The 24,108-nt window shown below is 35.8% G+C and overlaps 1 protein-coding gene across 3 annotated transcripts in view; it reads left to right on the top strand.

Moving 5' to 3' along the window:
* CTNNA3 (catenin alpha 3) overlaps window positions 1-24,108 on the top strand; it is a 1,799,646-nt gene that overhangs the window by 57,999 nt on the left and 1,717,539 nt on the right. The window contains exon 1 of one of the 3 annotated variants that reach the window (XM_053888525.1): window positions 10,897-11,005. The exons of the other annotated variants lie outside the window; for them this stretch is intronic. The gene's annotated coding sequence lies outside the window, so the exon portion shown is untranslated. Of the gene's footprint in view, window positions 1-10,896; window positions 11,006-24,108 lie in introns of those variants that run through there. 3 annotated transcript variants of the gene reach the window in all.

The following is a 24,108-nucleotide window of genomic DNA, read 5'->3' as shown; positions in this document are numbered from 1 at the left end:
GATAGAGAAGGCAATGTTTAGTGCAAAGAAAAGCCCTCAAAGAGTGGAACTTGAGCACTGTAGGCCCTACTTTATATTGGCTGTATTGATCAGTAGTTCTCAATCTGTTATTGGTCCATGAAAGGAGAAAAGTTTGTATCAGAATGTAGGTCATCTATGCCCTAAGACTTTGTAGCAAGACTTTTTAGAAGAAATGGTCATTGATTTACATTCTTGCAAGCTCCTTATATCATTGCAGACTTGTACTTAGGGTAGCACTGCTTAAATTACACTGTATATAGCATTTATCTGCATATGGGGTAGGGAATTGGGATGGAGGTATAGAATTAATTAAATAATAAGTGAATTATTAGGTCTCAGTTGATGAGATTTCTGGAGGTGGTATTAATGCAAAGAGGCCCTGAGTTAGTTCACTGAGAACCCTCAGAATGACGGAGAAGCAGGATTGCTGAAAGGACTACATTGGGTCTGCTCTGGTATTGGCTTTGGAATTAATTAATTCACTCATTCACTCATTCTAGATGACATGTGTAGCAGACATTATTCTTAGTACTGGGAATAGATACTAGTAAATCAAATAAAGGCCCTGGCCTCTAAAGTGTGTTTGTTTCTTTGTGGTTAGGAATGAAGGGAGAATAAGAAGTAAAACTGATTTCTCTGTGATTCTCTTGAAGCGGTATCAACATCTATCTTAGCCCAAGGCTAGAGCTCATAGGTCATGTTTCCGTGGGAGTTTGCAAGATTAACTTGCTTTTGGTTAGATTCAGCAATTCTGTTTTCATAACTCTAGCTTTCAGAATCAAATATCTTGTGATAGGCACTGTTGGTTGCCCATGCAATATCCATACATTATGCTCGTGCTAATTTACAGAATCCTAATTTAGGTCAAGATTTAAAAGGCATAATGTTGTACATACTGAGCTGCATCTTGTTATACACATTGATCTGCCCTCCTCCGTCACTTAGGACAGTTACATTTAGTGAAGGCAGATGCATAGTAAGATTGTTGGCACAACCTTACTGTCATAAAGACCACTCTCCTTGGTAGACAAGATGAAAGCAAACACAAAATATTGTCATTTTCCTTTCTGTCTGTTGTCAATATCACGAACTCTGCCTGGGAGTGGAGGAGGGTGGTTGTATCTTTCTTGTCCTTCTTCCCTCAGATGCAACCTAAAAATATTGGTGTTGTTTTGAGCATTTTTCACAAGTCTCTGTTCATCTTAGGTTTAGTCCACACTTTTAATAAGCCAGTAGTATACTGATGCGTTCATTCTTACCTTTACCTTCTTCCTGCTTCTCTTGTATGTCCTTTAAAAACGTCAGGTTTTTAGAAAGCTTCTTGTATACCACATTAAATTATATTTGCATACATTCTGTCTCATTTTTTCTTCATGTGACTTCTAATAGTGGGTTTTATTTTTTGACCTATCTTTCATTTTAGAATTTCTGGCTCTGGGAAATATGTATATTTTCTCTGACCTGCTAAACAATTGAAGATACTTGTCTTACTTTGCTTTGTGTTTTCTTCCTTGGCTGTAATGGACTCTAAGGTGATATGTTCAGCTTTCCCCATGGTTCCTGTCACTTTGAAATCACTAACATATTTCTCTTTCTTGATAAAAATTAAGTCCAGGCTAAGCAGTTCTATGCCTTGCTTCTTTTGCCCTTTGAATGATAAAGTTGCTGATAGAGAGGCAGCAAATAAAGGAGAGGAGTGATTTCTCCAGTTGAGATTAAAATTTTTTTCTTTAATGTTTATTTTTGAGAGAGAGAGACAGAGAGAGAGAGCAAGCAGGGGAGGGACAGAGAGAGAGGGAGACACAGAATCTGAAGCAGGCTCCAGGCTCTGAGCTGTCATTACAGAGCCCGATGTGGGGCTCGAACTCATGAAACATGAAATCATGACCTGAGTCGAAGTCGGATCCTTGACTAAACCACCCAGGAGCCCCTCTCCAATTGAGATTGTAATTAATTTATTGTCTTTTTGGTTTTGCTTATTTAAAAAGTTTTTAAATCATTGCTAGGTCTCTTTTTATTTTGACCTCTCACTTCAGTCGATTTTCTTTTTATTTGTTTTTTCCATCACTTCTGTCCTGAAATTTATGTATTTGGGTGTTTCACTGAGAGCACAGAGTAGATAGTATTCCAAATTTTCTTTTATCTTGAGGGTAGTTTCTGTTTATCTTTAAGACATTATCTTACTCTTATCTTATATAGTCTTTTTATTTTGGATATTTTCCTATTGGCTTCTTTTTGAAAGATGGGACTTATTTGGTGTTTGTCATAAGTGAGATATGTATATCCCCTTTGAGCTTCATCACTATCAACTTTGAACTACAGAATTCCTCTCTTAAATTTTAAATATCTTCTCTCTTAAATCTCAGGTATCTCAGTACATTTCTGGGCTACAGGAGGTACACATCCATTGGGGCAGCTATTTTCTTATTCCTATTATTTGCTCCTCTACTTGGAGGTGAATTCAACTCTAGATAATTTAAAATAATTTATCATAATAATTATTATTATTTTAAAGTTTATTTATTTTGAGAGAGAGAGAGGGAGGGAGGGAGAGGGAGGAAGGGGGAGAGGGAGAGAGAGACCATGCAGTCAGTGCAGAGCCTGACGTGGGGCTTAATCTCATGAACCACAACATCATGATCTTGGAGAACCCTTCCTGTTGGGGTTCTCATATCTCGGGACACAGTATGTTATTCTTCCTTTGTCTTCTTGTATCCTGTATTGTATTTCTGGGAACTAAAATGTTCTGGCAGAGTGTAGTTAGAAATCTGTTGCTGGGAGGTGACCAGGAAGCACATCTGGCTGTCTAAAAAGCAGCTCCTGTGTAGTAACGGGATGAGAGCTGGTTATTAGGTTGTCTCTGTTGCCCTCAGTTCTCTGACAGGATGTCAGGATACACAGATGTGAGGGTCTGGCTCTGAGGCTGCTTTAAATTTAGGTACAAGGGAGTTCTAGTTCCCCCTCCTCCCAATTTGTCCCATTCATGAAATACAAAAAGTAGGGTGGTCAGATTTAGCAAATGAAAATATAAGACACACAGGTTTGAATTTCAGGTAAACAGCCAGTTTTTTTGTTGTTGTTGTTTTTTTTTGTTTTGTTTTGTTTTGTTTTGTTTTTTTTAGTGTAAGTATGTCCCAGATATTACATAGGACATAGGACATACTTACGCTGGAAAATTATTCACTGTTTATCTGAAATTCAAAGTTACTTGGGAATTCTGTATTTTATCTGGAAACTATAAGGTTCCCCCAGTGTTTGCAAATCATTAGGAGATATTTATCCTCTTGTGTCTCAGTACTGATGTATGAGGGTCTTTTTCTGATTTGATAAAGGTTATCTTTTCCAGTCTTTCTTCACCTGCAGTGCTGGTCAAAACTGGGAGGACTGGAGACAATCTGTAGAGTCTGGGAGCCTTCAGAGAGGAAAAGAGTGAAGACCTGGACTCCTTTCTTTTACAATGTATTTATTATTAGAAACTTTTTAATGCATTGAACTGTTCCTGAATAAGAAAGGACCTAGTAAGAAAGAATATCAAAGACCTTAAATTAGAATCCTTTTTGTGGCCTGTATTATCTGGTGGGAGAGGCTGTTTGGGCTTGTGAGTGATTGAAGGCAGAAGGAGGCAGAAGGCCCTCCTGACCTGGCCACTGTGCTTGGTAAACTGAGGCTGTAAGCATGGATACCATGCCATACCTCTGAGGGAGCAAGCTGGTTCTGTCTTGAAGAATCACCATGGCCAATGTCAGTAACGGTAGCAGCAAACGCAAGGGTGCAGCAGGTGGAAAGGTCACAATGGACTTCAGGGGATCAGTTTTCATCAGTTAACTGTGTGCTGGGAGTAGAACACTAGCAGCCTTCAACAGGACCCACTTGTATTCTAAACATATTCTCTTGTTTTCTCTCTTTGAGGTATGGGGGGTCAAGAGGCCATGGAATTCTTGAACTATTTGAGGGATAAGAGAGATACTGGGCTCTCTGTCAGTTTGGCATTTGAGAAGTAGTTTTAATTTGTATTTTTCCACTTGTCCTTCTTGTATTTTTGTTGTTGTCATGGGAAGAACATGCTCCTGATAGCCTACTTGTCCAAGGAGGATGAGACACATGTAGAACAGGTTTGGATTCCAAAACTGCAGCTTGGAGTAAGCCCAGCCAGGCCCATCTTGGATTAGCCAACCTAACCACCAGCCAACCTGAAAATGCACAAGAGAGAATAAATGTTGTTTTATGCCACTGAATTTTAGGGTGTTTTATTATGTAGCATTATTATGGAAATAGTAACTCATAGATCATTAAACAAAAAATGATTTAGTATAACATTTTACAAAGAATTATTTAAAAATTAATAAGGAGGGGTGCCTGGCTAGCTCATATGGAGGAATGTGTGATTCTTTTTTTTAAAAATGTTTATTTATTTTTTGGAGAGAGAGAGAGACAGAATGTGAGCAGGGGAGGTGCAGAGAGAAAGGGAGACACAGAATCTGAAGCAGGCTCCAGGCTCTGAGCTGCCAGCACAGAGCCTGATATGGGGCTCGAACTCACAGACTGCGCTATCATGACCTGAGCTGAAGTCAGATGCTTAACTGACTGAGCCACCCAGGTGCCCCAGGAATGTATGATTCTTGATCTCAGGGTTGTGAGCTGGAGCCTCAGGTTGGGTATAGAGATTACTGAAATAAATAAATATTGAAAAAAATTAATAAGAAAAAGAACAACAGAGAAATGAGTTAATTATAAGTCAAAAAGTAATTCACAGAAGAGAAAATTGGAATGACTAATAAATAAGTGAAAAGATATTTGCTTATTTCACTAGCTATTGGTTAAATACAGATTAAAATAATGATGAGATACCTTATCATACTTATTGGATTTATAAAAATTAATAACCTGGTAATAACCTAGTATCTGTAAAGATGTGAAGAAAATGGAACTTTCATACATAGATGGTGGAATGTTTATGGATACAAAGAGAGACCTATCAAGAAGGGAGAGGATATTTTCAAGGACTATTACTGACAAAGGGTTATATATAGAATATAGAGAGAATTTTAGAAATCTGTGAGAAAAAACAGACAACCTAGGAGAAAAATGGGTAAAAAGTACAAGTGAGCAATTCATAGAAGAGATACTTGAATGGCTGGATAGTTAACCCCAAGCATATCACCAATGACATTGGTAATCAAAAATACAATTAAATTAAAACAACAGTGAGATCCACTTTGTACTTTCCGTGTTGGCAGAAGCTGAAATGTCATGCAGTATCTTGTGCTGGTGAGGAGATGGGGACATGTGAGCCTACATGTTCTGTTGGTGGTGTTATTTTGGAGACCAGGTTAGTAATATTTGTTGAAATTGAGTGCTCAAATGCATTCTGACCCAGAAATTCTACTTCTGAATTGTATTAGTTTGCTAGGGTTGCCATAACAAAGTATCACAGACTGGTTTAAACAATAGAAATTTATTTTCTTAGTCTGAGGGTTAGAAGTCCATGATCAAGGTGTTGACAGGTTTGGTTTCTTCTGAGGCCTCTCTCCTTGGCTAATAGATGGCTATATTCTTACTGTATCTGCAACATGGTTATTCCCTTGTGCGTGTCGGTGTCCTAACCTCTTCTTATAAGGGCACCAATCATATTGATAGGGTCCACCCTAATGGCTTCATTTTAGCATAATCCTACCTTTAAAGACCCTGTTTCCAGATACCGTTATATTCTAAAGTATAGGGGGTTAGAATTACAGACATATGAATTTTGGGGAGGGTGCAATTCAGGCCGTAACAGAGTATATGCATTAGAGGGACTCTTACATAGGTATACAAAGAAGTATGTATGAGAATGTTTATTATAGCACTGTTTTCCATAGCAAAGAGTTGGATACTACCTAAATATTCTTGAATAGGGATACGGACAGATAAAATACATTATAAAGGCATCTGATAGAATGCTACAAATGGAAACTAAATTAAATCAATTATATTAGTTGGGAACTAATTTTTCTCAAATAACAAGAAATCTGTGGGTAAGAAGTTCGGAACTGATGATATCAAGGACCTGAGCTCTATGCATAGTTTTGCTCTGTCATCTTCCTTCCTTAGCTTTTTAGCACTGATTTATGTCCAGGCATCATACCAGAGATAGTAGAAGGAGTGGCCAAGGGTCATAGCAACATTATCTGATTCCTTTTTTATAGGGAAAGCAAAAGCTTTGCCAGAAGACATCTCAGTGGACACCAGCTGACACTCATTGGCTAGAATTCTGTCACATGCCATTCTGAGTTGCAAAGAAGTCTGGGAAACCTAATGTCCTGCTTCCATAGCTGTGCAAGGCAAGGGAGAGCTGGATTGTGTGTTGCTTGGGCTAATCTATGGTGTTTACTGCATGTATATGGTTCAACATGTTAGATCACGAAAACATAATGGGGTGGGGGGAGACAGAGAAGGAGAGAGAGAAGAGAGAAGAAGTACAATACTGTTTGTGTAAATTTGAAAGTCCATACACACATAAAGCTATATACCATTGTAAAGATATATATCAAGAGTTATGGGAAGTTGATTAGAAAGGCATCCATTAACTACAACACAGTGGATACATATAGGAAGGTAGGAGTGGAACAGAGCTGAGGCAAGTGATATAGACTATGATAACAAAAAATAAAATACAACAGACTTTTCACAGACTAGTTCTATCATGGAACATGATAGGAACATGATTAATTGTGTTAGTCTAATTCTGTGCTCTCAATATCCAGGAGAAGAAAGGCTGAGGTGATTTGGGGTATGTGTGTATGAATTACTTGGACGGTCGGTATGATTATCATTTAGAGTCAAATAGTGTGAATCACTATGCTGACGACTGAGTTTAATTACTTTGCCTTACCCTGTGATGAGCTTTATTCTTTTCAGTACAATTGGAGGCCTGATAGGAGTGATGTTTTAGTTAAGCTTAGTGAGGCTAGCAGGTACTCTTTGGACAATTTAGGGGTATTATGAATTTTGCAAAATTGATTTTCCTTGTCTTTGTACATATATTTCTTTTGCATTATAATGAAAAATTAGTAGACTTGACTTGTAGAGAGCCAGTGGGGGACATGAGTAAAATAAACATGGCTACTTGGTAGTGAAATCCATCATTCTCTAGTTTTCTGTTACTATCTTTGGAAATGGTGGGAGAAAGGATTTCCTTCCCCTCTCTCTAATATAGCCTCAGCAAGTGACTGACTCTCCTCTGGAATGAAGCATGTTGGCACAATTCCATAAATCTTATGTGGGAACAAGACACCAGAGGTTTCTGTTTTTTACTTATTGCCATTCTATTGCTTTTGGTTCAGTATTCTGTCCTTTAACCATTCCATATCTAATCCTCTAAATAAACATAGACTATTTGTTAATATGTGTTAGTGTATCTTTGGTTTTCTCTATTAAGCATATGTTACAACTTTGGAAGCAGACCTTAAGTTCTTCCATTTTAGAACTATGTTTCCTTGTTACCTAATTATAAGTTACTATCATGGATGGGGTGGATGACTTCCCTTGGTGAAATGGATTCAATTTGCTAAATAAAAATGTGTGGACCTAATGATTCTTCATCCATTTTTAAATCAGATAGGCATTTTTTTTTTTTTTTTTTTGCAGTCTTTCACAGCAGCCTTCTAAAATTCAATGGCATTTTGGTTTGGAAAAGTAGAATCCCACAAACAGAAAAGTATCTTTCCACATAATAAGAATAATTAATTGGTGAATTATTAGCGCTATAATGAGCACTCCATTAGATTCTTCAAAAAAAAATGTTTACTTATTTATCTTTGAGAGGGAGAGAGAGCACGAGTTGGGGAAGGGCAGAGAGACAGAGAATCCCAAGCAGGCTCCAACAGCACAGAGCCCAACATGGGGCTCGAACCAGTGAACTGTGAGATCACGACCTGAGCCAAAATCAAGAGTCAGATGCTTAAAACCAATGGAGCCATCCAGGCACCCCAGTACTCCATTACATTCTATGGGTAATTTTGTAAGCACTTCTTAATAGTAACTTTGTAGGTCTCATTTCACAAAATGGGGAAAAAAAAACAGGATAAAAGGGGGAAGAGTGAAGTCGAGCTTGAATTTGAACCCAGTTTCCTTGTGTTTCTGTCTGTTCTTTTAATTTCTTTCCTTCTCTTCCCATTCCTAGTGGGTACTTGTTTTGCAAAGTTCTATCCTTGGCTGCCTTATCTTTCTCTGCTGTGAACCTTGGAAGATCTCATTTAGTCTCATGGGTTAGGGTGTAACATGGATGCATAGTGACCATATCTCTATTTATAGGGCTGATTTTTCTCCTGAACTTCAGGATCCTGCATTTCAGCTGTCTGTGGGATGTAACCCATTTGCACATGGCGCTCACACCTCAAACTCATCATACCTAATGTATGTCAGAGTCAGAGTGTGCCCTAGACTTGGTCATTGGTGTGAATATTATCTGTTATAAGTCCACTGCAATAGTTTAGGGAAGTAATAAGTAGTTTTCAAAATAAAATGAAAGACTGTATATAAAAAGTATGTTACAAATTCAAATTGAACATGAAATATATGGGGGCATTTTTGCCAAAAGTAAAAGATTATTTTAAATAGTATTTATTCACTATTCAATCTCTCCCCAGGCCATGCATTGTTGTTTAAAAAAAATTTTTTTTTTTATCCTCAAGTAGAATTGAGACTAACAAGACCTTGTAGGTATAGTTTCTTAAGGCACTAGGGAAACCAAAAATTGCTGAATGAGACCTACTTCAGAGGAGCCTGTGTCAGGAACCAAACTCATAGTTGGAAAGTACAGTAGAATTAAGTGGTTAGATGAAAACAAAAAAAATAGTTATCTGTATATTCTAAAATCGGATGATTTTAGATTTTTTTTGATGATTGGTAAAAAGGATAAGCAAATTACTTGCAAAACTGATATTTCAGTTTTCTTATGGATGCATATCCTGTCAGTTAATTTGAGAAATAATTCTAAGTATCTTTTGTATTGTAGGGAATATATCAGTTCAGAAAATTAACAATACAAAATTTCCTGAAAAAAATCCATTACAGTTGAAAAGATGGTATACTTTATTTCCAAGTGTAAAAGATGATTTTTACATAGCTACCATTAGTTATTATATGAGGAAAGAAACTGCCACATTCAATTATTAAAAAATGATTTTGTAGAGTGAGGAACTCAAAACTTGCTTTCATTATCAGAAATAGAATTTTCTTTTAAAGGAAAAGAAGCTATAATTTCCTATTTTGAATCACAATTGAGGAAGAGAATGATTATTTCTTTTCTCTTTGGAAAATTTAATACTTGAGCATAAAGGCTCTGTCATTAGGGGTAAGTTTAGGAGCTTGAAAAGAGAGCTCACTCTTTGAGCCTTTAGATCTGTTTTATTTTTGCCAAGTTAACTTAGTAAACTTAATGTTTGTGATAATAGCTTCAGGGAAGCATAGAAAATTTTTATCTTCAGTCAAGATAAATTTGTGGTAGTTAATGATTTTTGGCTATTTAGATGGTAAAATCTTTATTTTTAGAGTAAATCAGGCAAATCAATATTCAGGCTTTTCAAAACTGAATTTGTAAAATAAGGAATTTGTAGCTTGTATGAGGACTTTGTTAGTCATAACATTGTATGCTCATGAGAAATACAATAATTCTGTGATAACAGGATCCCTGTCTTCTAGAATTTTGCTGTAGCTAATTATAATTTGTCCATATAGAATGGACAAATACCAAACAAGGCAATTAGAAAATATTAGTTAACAGTTTACAAATATCATATGTAATTTTGAAGAGAAATGATTTTGTATTATAGTGTAGTTTTATTTTCTTTGGAGTTTGTTTTAGATTTTCTAATGGGGCTTGGAATCTTTACGTAGGATTTTTATTTGTTTCTTTGTTTGCTTTTTTTTGTCCCAGAAAAATCTAGGGTTGAGGAAAGTCGTTTTGATGATTGAACCCAATTCTGCTACTTCTTAGTCTTTCTCTCACTACCGACAATGCATCTCTTGGAGCTGATAGAAGAAATAATGGTAGACTTTGCCACAGATGAGAAGTATGAAATACTAGTATGGGCTATATAAAAGTCAAATTAATATAGGCAAAATAAAATGGGATATTTTTAAACATATTTAATAATGAAAATTGAGATGGTGTGTCCCATTTTGTAGTTGAAGTATAAAAATAAATGTCATTGGATGAAATACTGTGGGCTTTCAGAATCAAATGATACCCTCTGCTGGCTAAATTAGGGATTGTTTAAAAATGAGTAGCTTTTTTTTTTTTTTTTAAAGAGCTGGTTGCTGTAGAAAAAGGATTGAACAGTGCAGAGAGAGTATTGTGAAATAATATAGGAGAGATTACAAATGTGGAGAATGATGCCAATGTATGACTTGAATATTTTCTGAAGTGAAACTAATATGGAAATATCCATAATTGAAATTTTCTAATCTTTTGATCCAATTTTTAACCAGGGAAGTAGGCAGGCCACAGGGAAGGAACACAGCAGGGGACAAACTGCATGGATCTGCTTCCCTATTTCTGATAGCAACTCATATTTAATTTATTGTCATCAGTTAAATTTAATCAGTTAAATTTAAATTTTTAAAAAATTCTTAAAGCCACTTTGGAATTCACAATGTTTTGGGAACACAGCACACACAAAAGTTATGTTTAAAAGTTTATACTGGACAATATATCATTTCATTGCAGATTTGAAAAATAAAATTTTAGGTCTGATTCTACTGTTTGATGTTGCTCTTCATTGGCATATTGCTTTAAGAGCACCCATCCCCCCCTTGTGCTTGAGCCACTGTGTCCCGTCAGTCATCCTGAAATACACTAGGGTGCTTGTCAGGCTGTTTGCTTACAGATGCATCATAAGCCAAATTGTGAGCCGTAAGAGTGGCACTGAATTTCTAAATACAAGAAATTGCTTAGACAATTGATTTAGTATCTGTATATGGGCAATACTCTGTCCTGCAGTAGGTGAGTGAAGTGTCAAACTTTTTAAGATCCAATTTTGCTGTAAAGCAAATCTGATAATTTTAGATTATCTGTTGCTTGGTTAGATAACTTTGGGGGAAATAAAAGGACATTATTTCTATAAAATGGGATGAATAGAAATACTATGCTGTGCATTTATTAGTTTTATAACTAATTTTCCTTTTAATAACACTAAACTCTAAACTACTTTATGAAAGTTCCAATTTTATAAATGTCTGCTTTTTCTAATAGATTAGCAGGCATTCCAGATTTAGATAAAAATGTGATTCTCTTACACATTTTTTTTTCTTTCACAACAACTTAGGCAACTCACTTGAGCAGAGGCTCAATTCTGCTATTTGGTGTGTTTATTAGTAGTTTTAAAAATAGCGCTTAAACAAGTGCTCCTGTGCCAGTGACCAAGCTATAGTAGTGTTACATCAGAGCATTTAAAAATTCCTGCTGTGTAACTGAGCTATTACTATTTGAGTAACTGGAAGTATATGCAAGGAACTGGAAGCTTTACGTTCTTTACACATAAAAGTTGTGCAGCAAGCAGTTTCTTTATTTGCACAAACAATTTAATTTCCATCATGGGCCTCTAAACTTAAATTGTGCATGGGTGCTTTTCCTGTATTTTTGGTATGTAGCCTTAAATATCTTCAAACAGGGCATTGATAAAAAAGAAAGAACTCGGATTTCAATATTTCTGTGTTCAGTGTGGTAGAGAATAGTTAAGAGGCAGCAAGGAGTTAAAGTTTTAAGGCTTTATCTAAGGTAAATTGAGATTGCTTTTGCAGATACATGGAATGATTATTTATTTATTCCTTCTTCTAGAAAGGATTTAAGGTGACTTACAAGGCTATATGAAACTCAAGATAGGACAAATTAAAAGTGGAGTGAAAGAAGAAAGGAAAACAAGCATTAGGATATAAAACAGTCAGGAATAACGCAAAAAATGCAGCAACTTTGATTATGGTTTTGTGATTCTAGTGTCTTACGGACTGATGGGGGAGAAAATTCAGAGTTTACAGAAATCTTACAGGGGTATTTCATGCAAACCAGTTGTCTTCCTTACTGTGGGTGGCAGTTCAGAGTGAGGAGAGTATGTTGGACAGTGTATATTAAATACTCTTTAAATGTCACTTCTGTTTTGGTGGAAAAAAAAGTGGAGATCTGCTGCCCTTTTAACCCACACGCTGATTTATGTGGGCATAAGTGTGGCTCCAAGTTTTCTAGGAGCAGAAAAAGATTCGGTCTTGTTACTCAATTCAGAAGAAAGATTTAAGAAAGTTAGTTTTTTAGAAACAACAAGAATTTATCTAAATAAGGTCAAATATCTACATCTTTAAAACAGACATGATCAAGGCAATTTTTACAATAAAATATATTTGCTAATTTTGTATGAATCTATGAATCTTGTCCTAGTATTTTTAAAAATAGATTGTTGTAATTGAGATTAGCTATTTTCCTTCCTTTCACTCTTTCAGTTTAGTGATAAATTTAACTTGAATTTCAACTAATGATAGGTCAAAATTAAGTGGATCAATCTAGCTGGGAAGGAAGTTGTTGGATAGACAGGAAGGAGTTCAGACAGGACTTCTTAACATACTTTGATCTTTAAATACTCAAAATACAACTACTGTGTTGGAAACTCTGGGCTCCGTACCACACACCATACTAAACCCAGCTTGTGTAAGTGAACAAGCTTGCGAACTGATTGTTTTCACCCCATTGTACTGAAAACGAACAGAAATGTAGCAGTTAAAATTTTGCTAAGTATCTGCAGTGAAATCTTCAGATATCCAATTAACATGTTGAATCCAGGGCCATCATTTGACTCTTTTTAAAAATTCTGTTGTTAAAAATAAGATTAATAAGAGATGATTATTTTTTAAAGGGCAGTAAAAAAACAAAAAATACTCAGAGCTTTTATTTTTGTGTTTTTGTACTGTGAACACATGCAGGTTGAGTTAGAGTTCTTTCGAGAAAAAATTATGAATCATACACATAACCCATCAGATACATGTATGAAAAACAGCCTTGCAAGCTATGAAGCAAATATTGTTAAGAAGTTAAATAGGGTCTAGGCATCAAATAAACTGAGTGATGTATCAGAGAGGTCAAGGATGTCATCATATAAGTGTAATCATACAGCGTGTACTTAAATGTGTCTGATTCTTGCATAATGCCTTTGAGAGATATTCATGTTGTTGCCTTTATCAATAGTTTACTTTTTTCTTGCATGAAATGTGATGGTATGGTTGTATTACAATTGTTTATTCATTTGTTGATGGAAACTTGAGTTTTCAGCTCTTGACTGTTATGAATAAGGCCACTGTGAACATCTGCATACAGGTCTCTCTGTGGACATATGCTTTCATTTCTCTTGGGTAAATATCTAAGGAATGGAATTGCTAGGTCGTAGGGTGGGTATATGTTTAACTTTGTAGGAAACTGCCATGCTGTTTTCTAAAGTGGCTGTACCAGTTTTTTTTTTCCACTAGCAATGTATTAGATTTCCAATTGCTTCTCATCTTTGCTACCTCTGGTATTGGTAATCTTTTTAATTTTAGTCATTCTAGTAGGTGTGTAGTAGTATATATTATGGCTTTAATTTACATTTCTCCAGTGATGAATGATATTTAACCTTTTTCATGTGCTTATTTGCCATCTGTATATCTTTTTTGATAAAGTGTCTTTTCAAATGTTTTGCCCATTTAAGAAATTGAGCCGTTTTTCTTTTAATTACTGATTTCTTAAAATTTTTTTTAACGTTTATTTATTTTTGAGAGACAGAGAGAAACAGAGCACGAGCAGCAGAGGGGCAGAGAGAGAGAGAGAGAGAGGGAGACAGAGAATCTGAAGCAGGCTCCAGGCTCTGAGCTGTCAGCACAGAGCCTGATGGGGCTTGAACTCCTGAACCGTGAGATCATGACCTGAGCTGAAGTCAGATGCTTAACCGACTGAGCCCCCAGGTGCCTCCTACCCCTGCTGTTTTATTAATAAAAATATTTAATCTAATATTTAATGCTACAGAGTACTCCTCTAACCAACACTCAATTAGAAGAGGTTAGAGTTTTATAAATTACTAAAGATTAGTTAAGTAATACTTGATAAAGAGACAGAGCACAAGCAGCGGAGGGGCAGAGAGAGAGAGAGGGAGACAGAGAATCTGAAGCAGGCTCCAGGCTCTGAGCTGTTAGCACAGAGCCTGACGCAGGGCTTGAACTCATGGACTGTGAGATCATTACCTGAGCCAAAGTCAGATGCTTAACTGACAGAGCTACCCGGCACCCCTTTAATTATTGATTTCTAAGGATTCTTTATATTTTCTGGATACATGACCCTTATCATATATGGCTTTTAAAAATATTGTGACCCAGTCTGTGGCTTGCCTTTTCATTTTCTTAACACTGTCTTTCAAATGGCAAAAGTTTTAGATTTCATTGAAGTCCAGTTTATCCATTTTTTCTTTTGCTTTTGGTGTTATATCTAAGAAGCTTTTGCCTAACTCCAGGTTACCAAGGTTTTCTCTTCTGTTTTCTTCAAGAAGTTTGATAGCTTTAAGTGTTACCCCTAGCTCTATGATCCATTTCAAGTAAATTTTTTGTATATGGTGTGAGGAAAGGGTTAAGGTTCCTGTTTTATGTATAGTGTCCAATTATTTCAGCACCAATTGTTGAAAAAACTGTCTTTTCTCCAATGAGCTACCCTGGTACTTCTGTTGAAAATAAATTGTCCATGTTAATACTATGTCTAATATATGAAGATTTAAGATAACATAATTATCATATTATCATAACCAATAACATTAACAGCAACTCTTTAATATTATCACATAGCCTGTCTGTGTCCAATTTTAACTGTTGGTACAATGTCTATAGTTTAAAAAAATGTTTATAGTTGGATTTTGGAAACAGAATTCAGTATCGACATATTTTTATGTGGTTGTTAATAATGCATATCTTTTAATTTGTAATAGTTTCCCCTTTTTTCCATGTCATTTGTGAGTTGAAGAAACCAAGCCATTTGTCTTCATGTATTTCTCACATTCTGGATTTGGGTGATTGTAGCCTTTTGATGTCACTTAATACATTCCTCCTTCCAGTAAGGTGGTAGTTAGATTTATACAAGGCTGGATTAGATTTAGTTTCAACTCTTTTGGCAAGAATACTGTATAGATGGTGTGGTGTACCTCCTATTCTGTCATGTCAGGAAGCATAGAGTCTGGGTTGTGTCACTTTTGGTGATGTTAAATTTGATCAGTCCATTTGGGCTCTGTAAGCCTGAGTCTCAGAGTCCCTTGTTAATCATTCACCTAAATAATTTTAGCTTTTATTGATGATTATTTTCTAGATCTATTATTTTTTAAGGGGATGTAAATTGTGATTTTATCATTTTGTAGTTCTTCATTAGCTTTATTGGTTAGGATTATTATATAAAGAATTTTAGAATATTACTCTAAAGTATAGTTCAGACTAGAAAATCAGGAAAGTACTTGATTATTTCCCATTCTTCTTTAATTTTCAGAAAAAATAGGATGGTGTCATAGCAACTTTGAAAGGTGACCAGTGAGTTTTTGTTTTTGAACTAATTTTTATATATGTTTTAGTGTATTGCAATCTTTTTTTTTTTTTTTTGATGCTCAAATTTCCCATTTTTGGCCAGTGTGAACCCCTTTAAATTGGGTCCTGAGTCTTTTGACAAAACTCAACTGGTTTTTGCTTTCTAGCATAAGAAGATGTTCTTGGCTCATTTTATATATTTCCTGCCCCAGATCTTTCCAGCCTTTCTGCTGGGGAGCCTAAATCCTTTTAGTGGGAAATAGTGTTTAGGGAACACAGTCTGTGCATTGCATTGCTGCTCCCACCACTTTTTAATTATTTATTTTTAAAAATGTTATTATTTTTTAAACACCTTTTTATTTTGTGAATAGAACTAGGAAATATATATATATTTAAGAAGAGAAAACTATATAATAAGATCATACTGATAATTTCCAATTCAGTATAAGATCCCAGGGTTTTCATGTAAATTTTCTGAATTTATATTTGTATCTCTTTTTTCTTTTTTTTTTAAATTTTTAATCAATTTTTTTATGTTTACTTATTTATTTTGAGAGAGAGATATAGAGTGAGTGGAGGAAGGATAGAGAGAGAGGGAGACAGAATCTGACAGTGCACAGCCCGATGTGGGGCTTTACCCCATGAATGAGATATCATGACCTTCACCAAAATCAAGAGTCGGATGCTTAACCGACTGAGCCCCCCAGGTGCCCCTGTATCCCTTTTTTCTTATGCTAGAAATCTGATTTCCTAATAGCATGAATATAATTATTCACTTTATCCTAATGGGTGTATGCATACACATGTAAGTTTATATGTGTGTGTATGTATAATGAGAATTTATAAAACTCTATATTACATATATTTAATAAGAATACTAAATGCAGTTTAACATTACCTCAACATTCTTTTTGTTCTAGAGGATATCACTTTAGGGATTAGAGTAAAATTACTGTGTTTTGAAGTCACTTGAAATTAATTGCTGCAATAAATTGCTTTGGGCATACATTAGTTTTTACTTTTGGAGTAGATATCTAGAAGTGAGATTGCTGTACCCAACTCCCTTCTGGTATTTGTTCTTTAGTTAAGAGTCTCTTTCTTGGTTTCTCTCTTTCTCTGTCTCCCTCCCTCCCTCCCTCCCCCCCCCTTTTTTCTTTGCTCATTTGTTGTGTTTATCTTAAATTCTACATGTGAGTGAATCATATGGTGTTTGTCTCTCTTTGACTGACTTATGTGATCTAGTATTATATACTCTAGGTCCATCCATGTTATTGCAAATGGCAAGATTTCATTCTTTTTTATGTCTGAATAATATTCCTGTGTGTGTGTGTGTGTGTGTGTGTGTGTGTGTGTGTGTGTACACTTTCTTTATCCATTTATCTGTTGATGGACACTTGGCCTGCTTCTGTAATGTAGCTGTTGTAAATAATGTTGCATTAAACGTAGGGGTGCATGTATCCTAGTTGGGTAAAATGAAGTTTTTGGGTAAATATCCAGTAGTGCAATTACTGGATTATAGAGTAGTTCTATTTTTAACTTTCTGAAGAACCTCCATACTTTTTTCCATAGTAGCTGAACCAATTTTCATTCCTACCAGTGGTGCACAAGAGTACCTTTTCCCCCACATTTTTACCAACACTTGTTGTTTCTTGTGTTTTTGATTTTAGGCATTCTGATAGGTGTGAGATGATATCTCATTGTAGTCTTGATTTACATTTCCCTGATGATGAGTGATGTTGAGCATCTTTTCATGTGTCTGTTGGCCATCTATAGGTCTTCTTTGGAGAAATGTCTGTTCGTGTCTTCTGCCTATTTTTTAATTGGATTATTTTTTGGGTATTGAAGTGTATCAGTTCTTTATCTATTTTGGATATCCACCCTTTATCATATATGTCATTTGAAAATATCTTCTCCATTCAGTAGGTTGCATTTTAGTTTTGTTGATTGTTTCCTTCAGTGTGCAGAGGCTTTTTATTTTGAGGTAGTCCTAATAGTTTATTTTTGATTTTGTTTCCCTTGCCTTAGGAGACATATCTAAAAATCTTGCTGTAGTCAATGTCAGAGAAATTACTGCCTGTGCTCTTTTCAAGGATTTTTATGTTTTTAGGTCTCGTAGTTAGATCTTTAATCTATTTTGAATTTATTTTTGTGTATGGTGTAAGAAATTGGTCCATATACATTCTTTAGCATGTAGCTGTCCAGTTTTCCCAACACTGTTTTTTGAAGAGACTGTCTTTTTCCCATTGCATATTCTTTACTCTTTTGTCAAAGATTAATTGACCATACAATTGTGGGTTTATTTCTGGATTTTCTATTCGGTTCCATTGATCAATGTGTCTATTTTTGTGCCAGTACCATAGTGTTTTGTTTACTACAGCTTTGCAATATAACTTGAAGCCTGGAATTGTGATGCCTCCAGTTTTACTTTACTTTTTCAAGATTGCTTTGGCTATTTGAGATCTTTTGTGATTCCATACAAATTTTAGGATTGTTTGTTCTAGTTCTATGAAAAATGCCATTAATATTTTGATAGGGATTGCACTAAATGTGTAGATTGGTTTGGGTAGTATACACATTTAACAATATTTGTTCTTCCAACCCACAGGCATGGAATGTCTTTGCATTTCTTTGTGTCATCTTGAATTTCTTTCATCAGCGTTATATAGTTTTCAGAGTACAGGTCCTTCACCTCTTTGGTTAGGTTTTTTCCTTGATACTTTATTGTTTTTGGTGCAACCATAAATGGGATTGTTTTTTCTTTTTTTATATGTTTATTTATGTATTTTGAGAGAGAGAGTGAAAGAGCAGGAGTGGGGGAGGGGCAGAGAGCGAGGGAGAGCATCCTAAGCAGACTCCATGCTGCTAGCACAGAGCTTGATGTGGGTCTTGATCTTGTGAACCATGAGATCATGACATGAGCCGAAAGCAAAAGTTGGACACTTAACCAGCTGAGACACCCAGGCACCCCTAGATGGGATTGTTTTTTAAATTTCTCTTTCTGCTGCTTCATTATTGGTGTATAGAAATGCAGTAGATTTCTGTATATTGATTTTGTAGCTGTGACTTTACTACTTCTTTTATCAGTTCTAGTAGTTTTTTGGTGGAGTCTTTCACTTTCTATATGTAGTATCATCTCATCTGCAAATAGTGAAAGTTTTACTTGTCCCTTACCAATCTGGATGCCTTTTATTTCTTTTTAGTTTTCTGATTGCTGTGGCTAGGACTTCCAGTACTGTGTTAAATAACAGTGGTAAGAGTGGACACCCCTGTCTTGTTTATGACCATAGAGGAAAAGCTCTCACTTTGAGGATGTAGCTGTGGGTTTTTCATATATGGCCTGTATTATGTTGATATATGTTTCCTCTAGACCTACTTTGTTGAGGGTTTTTTTTTTTAAATTTTTTTTTTTCAACGTTTTTTATTTATTTTTGGGACAGAGAGAGAGACAGAGCATGAACGGGGGAGGGGCAGAGAGAGAGGGAGACACAGAATCGGAAACAGGCTCCAGGCTCCGAGCCATCAGCCCAGAGCCTGACGCGGGGCTCGAACTCACGGACCGCGAGATCGTGACCTGGCTGAAGTCGGACGCTTAACCGACTGCGCCACCCAGGCGCCCCTGTTGAGGGTTTTTATCCTGAATGGATGTTGTACTTTGTCAAATGCTTTTTCTGCATCTACTGTAATGATCATATAGTTCTTATCCTTTCTTTTATTAATGTGGTGTATCATGTTGATTCATGTGTGAAAATTGAACTAGCCTTGCAATCCAGGAATAAATCCCACCTGAGTGTAGTGTATGATTTTTTAAATGTGTTGTTAGGTTTGGTTTGCCAGTATTTTGTTGAGGATTTTTGCATCTGTCTTTGCCAGAGATATTGGCCTTTAGTTCTGTTTTACATGGTGTCTTTATCTGGTTTTGGTATTAGGGTGATACTGGTCTCACAGAATGAATTTGGAAGTTTTCCTTCATTTTCTGTTTTTTAGAATAGTTTGAGAAGAATAGTTATTAACTTTTCTTTAAATGTTTGCTAGAATTCACCTCTGAAAGCATCTGGTCCTAGACTTGTTTGTTCAGAGTTTTTTGATTACTGATTCAGTTTCATTACCGTTAACTGGTCTGTTGAAGTTTTCTATTTCTTCCTGCTTCAGTTTGGTAGGTTTTATGTTTCTAGGAGTTTATCCATTTGTTCTAGGTTGTCCAGTTTGTTGGCATATAGTTTTTCATAATATTTTGTTACAGTTGTGTGTATTTCTGTGGTGTTGGTTGTTATTTGTGATCCCCTTTCATTCGTGGTTTATTTGTGCTCTCTCTCTCTCTCTCTTTTTTGAAAAGTCTGGCTAGAGGTTTATTACTTTTGTTGATCTTGGAAAAAAATGCAGCTCCTGGTTTCATTCATCTGTTTTATTGTTTTTTTGTTTTTGTTTTGTTTGTTTTTTTTAGTTTCTATATCATTAATTTCTGTTCTGATCTTTATTATTTCCTTCCTTCTGCTGCTTTTTGGTTTTGTGTGTTTTTTTTTCTAGTTCCTTTAGGTATAAGGTTAGGTTGTTCATTTGAGATTTTCTCACTTCTTGAGGTAGACCTGTATTGCTATAAACTTGCCTCTTAGAATGCTTTTGCTGCATCCTAACAATTTTGGACCATTGTGTTTTCATTTTCATTTGTTTCCAGGTACTTTTTTACTTCTTTGATTTCCTGGTTGACCCATTCATTGTTAAGTAGCATGTTATTTAACTTCCTTGTATTTGTGCTGTTTCTAGACTTTTACTAGTAGTTGATTTCTTATTTCATAGCCTTGTGGTCAGAAAAGATGCATGGTGTTCTATGTGCACCTGAAAAGAATGTGTCTTCTGCTGTTTTAGGATGGAATGTTCTGAATATATCTGTTAAATCCATCTGGTTCAGTGTGTCATTCAAAATCAGTGATTTTCTGTTTGATTTTTCTGTCCTTTGATGTACGTGGGTGGTTAAAGTCCCCTGCTATTATTGTATTACTATCGATTATTTCCTTTATGTTTGTTATTAACATTTATATATTTGGATGCTCATGTTGGATGCATAAATATTTACAATTGTTATATCTTCTTGTTGGATTGTCCCCTTTATTATTATATAGTGTCCTTTCTTTTTTGTCTCTTGTTACAGTTTTTGTTTTAAAGTCTATTTTTTTCTCATAAATTAGTGCTGCCCTGGCTTTCTTTTGATATCCATTGGATGGTAAATGTTTCTGTATCCCCTCACTTTCAGTGGTTGGGCAGCTTCTTATATGCTTAAGGCCTAGTTGCGTATTTTTCCTTGAATCAGAAATTATTTTAAATTTCACTCAACTGTAACTAATATCTATCTATTGATCCCTCGTTATGAGAGATGAGGAAAGAAGAGTGTTTGGGATTTTCCATCTTTTTAGATATGTGATTTTGCTAGTTTTCCACCATGTTTCCAAAATGTCCTCTCAGTTTATGTATATTGGATGCTTCTGTCACTTTTATCTTTGTAATTTTTTTTTTGCTTGTGTTTGTTGCTTGAGTTCTTTTATCTTGTTTTTCATTCCCTTATGTTTTATCTGTTTTTTGAATCTTGTAACTTTTCTTTCAATTTTTTTAAAAGAGAGAACATATTATTTATGTGTGTGTGTGTGTGTGTGTGTGTGTGTGTGTGTGTGTGTTTGAGTCCACATATAACTATTTCAGTGACCTCTACCTCTGTTTCCTTTAATTCTTATTCATATGAAGTTTTTGGTTCCTCTCCTTTTCTCTTTGTTTTTTATTTTGTACTTTTTATGTAGAGTTTCCATTACTGGTCTTTGTATACCACTAGTCATTTACTGAAGAATAATGCAGAGTGTAAGTTGAGATAATAATCAGCAATTTTTTTTATTAGTTTTCTTTATTTTTGATAGGCAGAGAGAGACAGAGCAGAGTTGGGGAGGGGCAGAGACAGAGGGAGACACAGAATCTGAAGCAGGTTCCAGGCTCTGAGCTGTCAGCACAGAGCCACATGCGGGGCCCGAACTCATGAACTGTGAGATCATTACCTGAGCTGAAGTCGGACGCTTAACTGACTGAGCCAACCAGGCGCCCCAATAATCAGCAATTTTTAATCTATTTGTGATATTGAATGGTTTCTCATGAAAGTTATTTCCTTTGCTTTCAGAAAAAGTTTTCTTTTACTGTTTAGTGCTCCAAAACTCAATATGCTTCATGGCAAAGTACTTTAAGTCACAGGCTATCAGTGTTGTGAACTGGTGGTTCAGCTTCTTTCTTCCACTCTACTTAATCTCTAGTAGTTCCCTGGGCGAGGTGGGCTTAATCATGGACAGTTAGAAATGACATGTCATTCCAATGTTTATACCAGCACTATCTATAATAGCCAAAGTATGGAAAGAATCCAAATGTCCATTGACTGATGAATGGATAAAGAAGATGTGGTATATATATATATATACACATATATATATATGTGTGTGTGTGTGTGTGTGTATATATATATATATATATATATATATATACATGCAATGGAGTATGACTCAGCAATCAAAAAGGATGAAATCTTGCCATTTGCAACTACGTGGATGGAACTAGAGTGTATTATGCTAAGTGAAATTAGTCAATCAGAGAAAGACAAATATGATATGATTTCACTCATATGTGGAATTTAAGATACAAAACAGATGAATATAAGGGAAGGGAAGCAAAAATAATATAAAAACAGGGAAGGGGACAAAACATAAGAGACTCTTAAATACAGAGAACAAACTGATGGTTTCTGGAGGGGTTTTGGATGGGAGGGATGGGCTAAATGGGGAAGGGGCATTAAGGAGGACACTTGTTGGGATGAGCAGTGGGTGTTATACATAGGGGATGAATGACTGGATTCTATTCCTGAAATCATTATTGCACTATATGCTAACTAACTCGGATGTAAATTAAAAAAAAGAAAAAGAAAAAGAAAAGAACAATGGCTTGTCATCATGTGAATCCTGCCCTACCATTCCTGTGTTTCTATAGTCTCAAAATGGGTCTTTACAGGGGATATCCCTTTTTGATCCCGTATCTTTCCATGCCTTACATCTTAATACTCTAATCAAAGGATGTGCTGACAGGAATTCTAGGGTTGTGGCCCTTTTAGGGAAAATTATTTAACAGGGTGCCTGGCAGGCTCAGTCAGTAGACATGTGACTCTTGATTTCGGGATTGTGAGTTTGAGTCCCATGTTAGGTGTAGAGATTACTTAAAGATAAAATACAAAAAAAAAAAGAATGTTATTTACCACTGAGATGTGTACAGGCTTTCACCCTCCTTTTTTTTTTTTTTTAATTTGGTCAAGATTTAACTGTATTTATTTGTTAAAAAGATTTTTTTTGACTATTTATTTTTGAGAGAGAGAGAGAGAGCAAGCATGAGTGGGGGAAGGACAGAGAGAGAGAGGGAGACACAGAATGCGAAGCAGGCTCCAGGCTCTGAGCTGTCAGCACAGAGCCCAGTGTGGGGCTAGAACCCACGAACCATGAGATCATGACCTGAGCCAAAGTCCAATGTTTAACTGACTGAGCCGCCCATGTGCCCCTGTATTTCTATATTTGTAATTTGGGGTAATTATAAGTTTCCTTGAGTATAGTGCCTCTAATTTTAATCTTTTTTGTCTTTTATTAGTTTTGATGCAAGAAAGTGACATAAACATGCATTTATTCTACCATATAGTATGAGAAATCCTAGGAGATGGTAGAATGATGATGATTCTCTTAGAGATCTGTGTAAGGTACAGAGATAAGGAAGCATTGCTTCCTTCTTTTATGAGTGTGTGCATGTGAGTGAAGATGTAAAGAGGATTGTATGAGTTGAAGTTGGAATGATGAGCAAGTGTTTGTCGAGTGGCTGTTGGGGAGGAGCACTCTAGGCAGAGGAAGAACAGTGAGTAAAAGTTTAGGGACATGAAACAGTATGGTCTATTCAGAGAACTTCAAATTCTTTACCATGGATGGAGAACAAGGAGGAGGTGGGCCAAAGAGAGGGAGAAAGCTAGAGACATAGGACAGACCAAATTGCCTCGAGTCATTCAGTGGAACCTGAACTTTATTGTGTCAAAATGGAGCATCATTGAGGGTTTCAAGGGGGGATTAGTGCAACATTATCTTATTTTTAAGATTTTTTTTTAGAAGTTTTAAATTTATTTTAAGTAATCTCTACTTCCCATGTGGGGATGTGGGGCTCAAACCCAGCACCCCAAGATCAAGAGTTTTATGCTCCTCCAACTGAGCCAGCCAGGTGCTCCAGCATTATCTTATTTTATATTAGAGAAATCACTTTGGGAATAGTTTGAAGGATGAATTGGAGATTGTGAAAAACTAGAAGGGAGACCAGTTAGGGTATTATTACAAAATCTAAATGAGTCTAATGAGGGTCTCAACAAAGGAAGAAACAATGGGAATGGAGAGGGAACGGACAATATGAGAGGAGTTGAGGGGATAGAAGCAATATGACTGTTTCACTAATCTGATGTGGAGGGCAGAGTGAAAGAAAATATTCTAGGATGATATT

The sequence above is a fragment of the Panthera pardus genome, unplaced genomic scaffold, assembly GCF_024362965.1.
Source record: "Panthera pardus isolate Hobbes unplaced genomic scaffold, ASM2436296v1 HiC_scaffold_22, whole genome shotgun sequence".
In the NCBI taxonomy this organism is placed as follows: Eukaryota; Metazoa; Chordata; class Mammalia; order Carnivora; family Felidae; genus Panthera; species Panthera pardus.
This window is presented reverse-complemented; position numbering and strand designations above follow the sequence as displayed.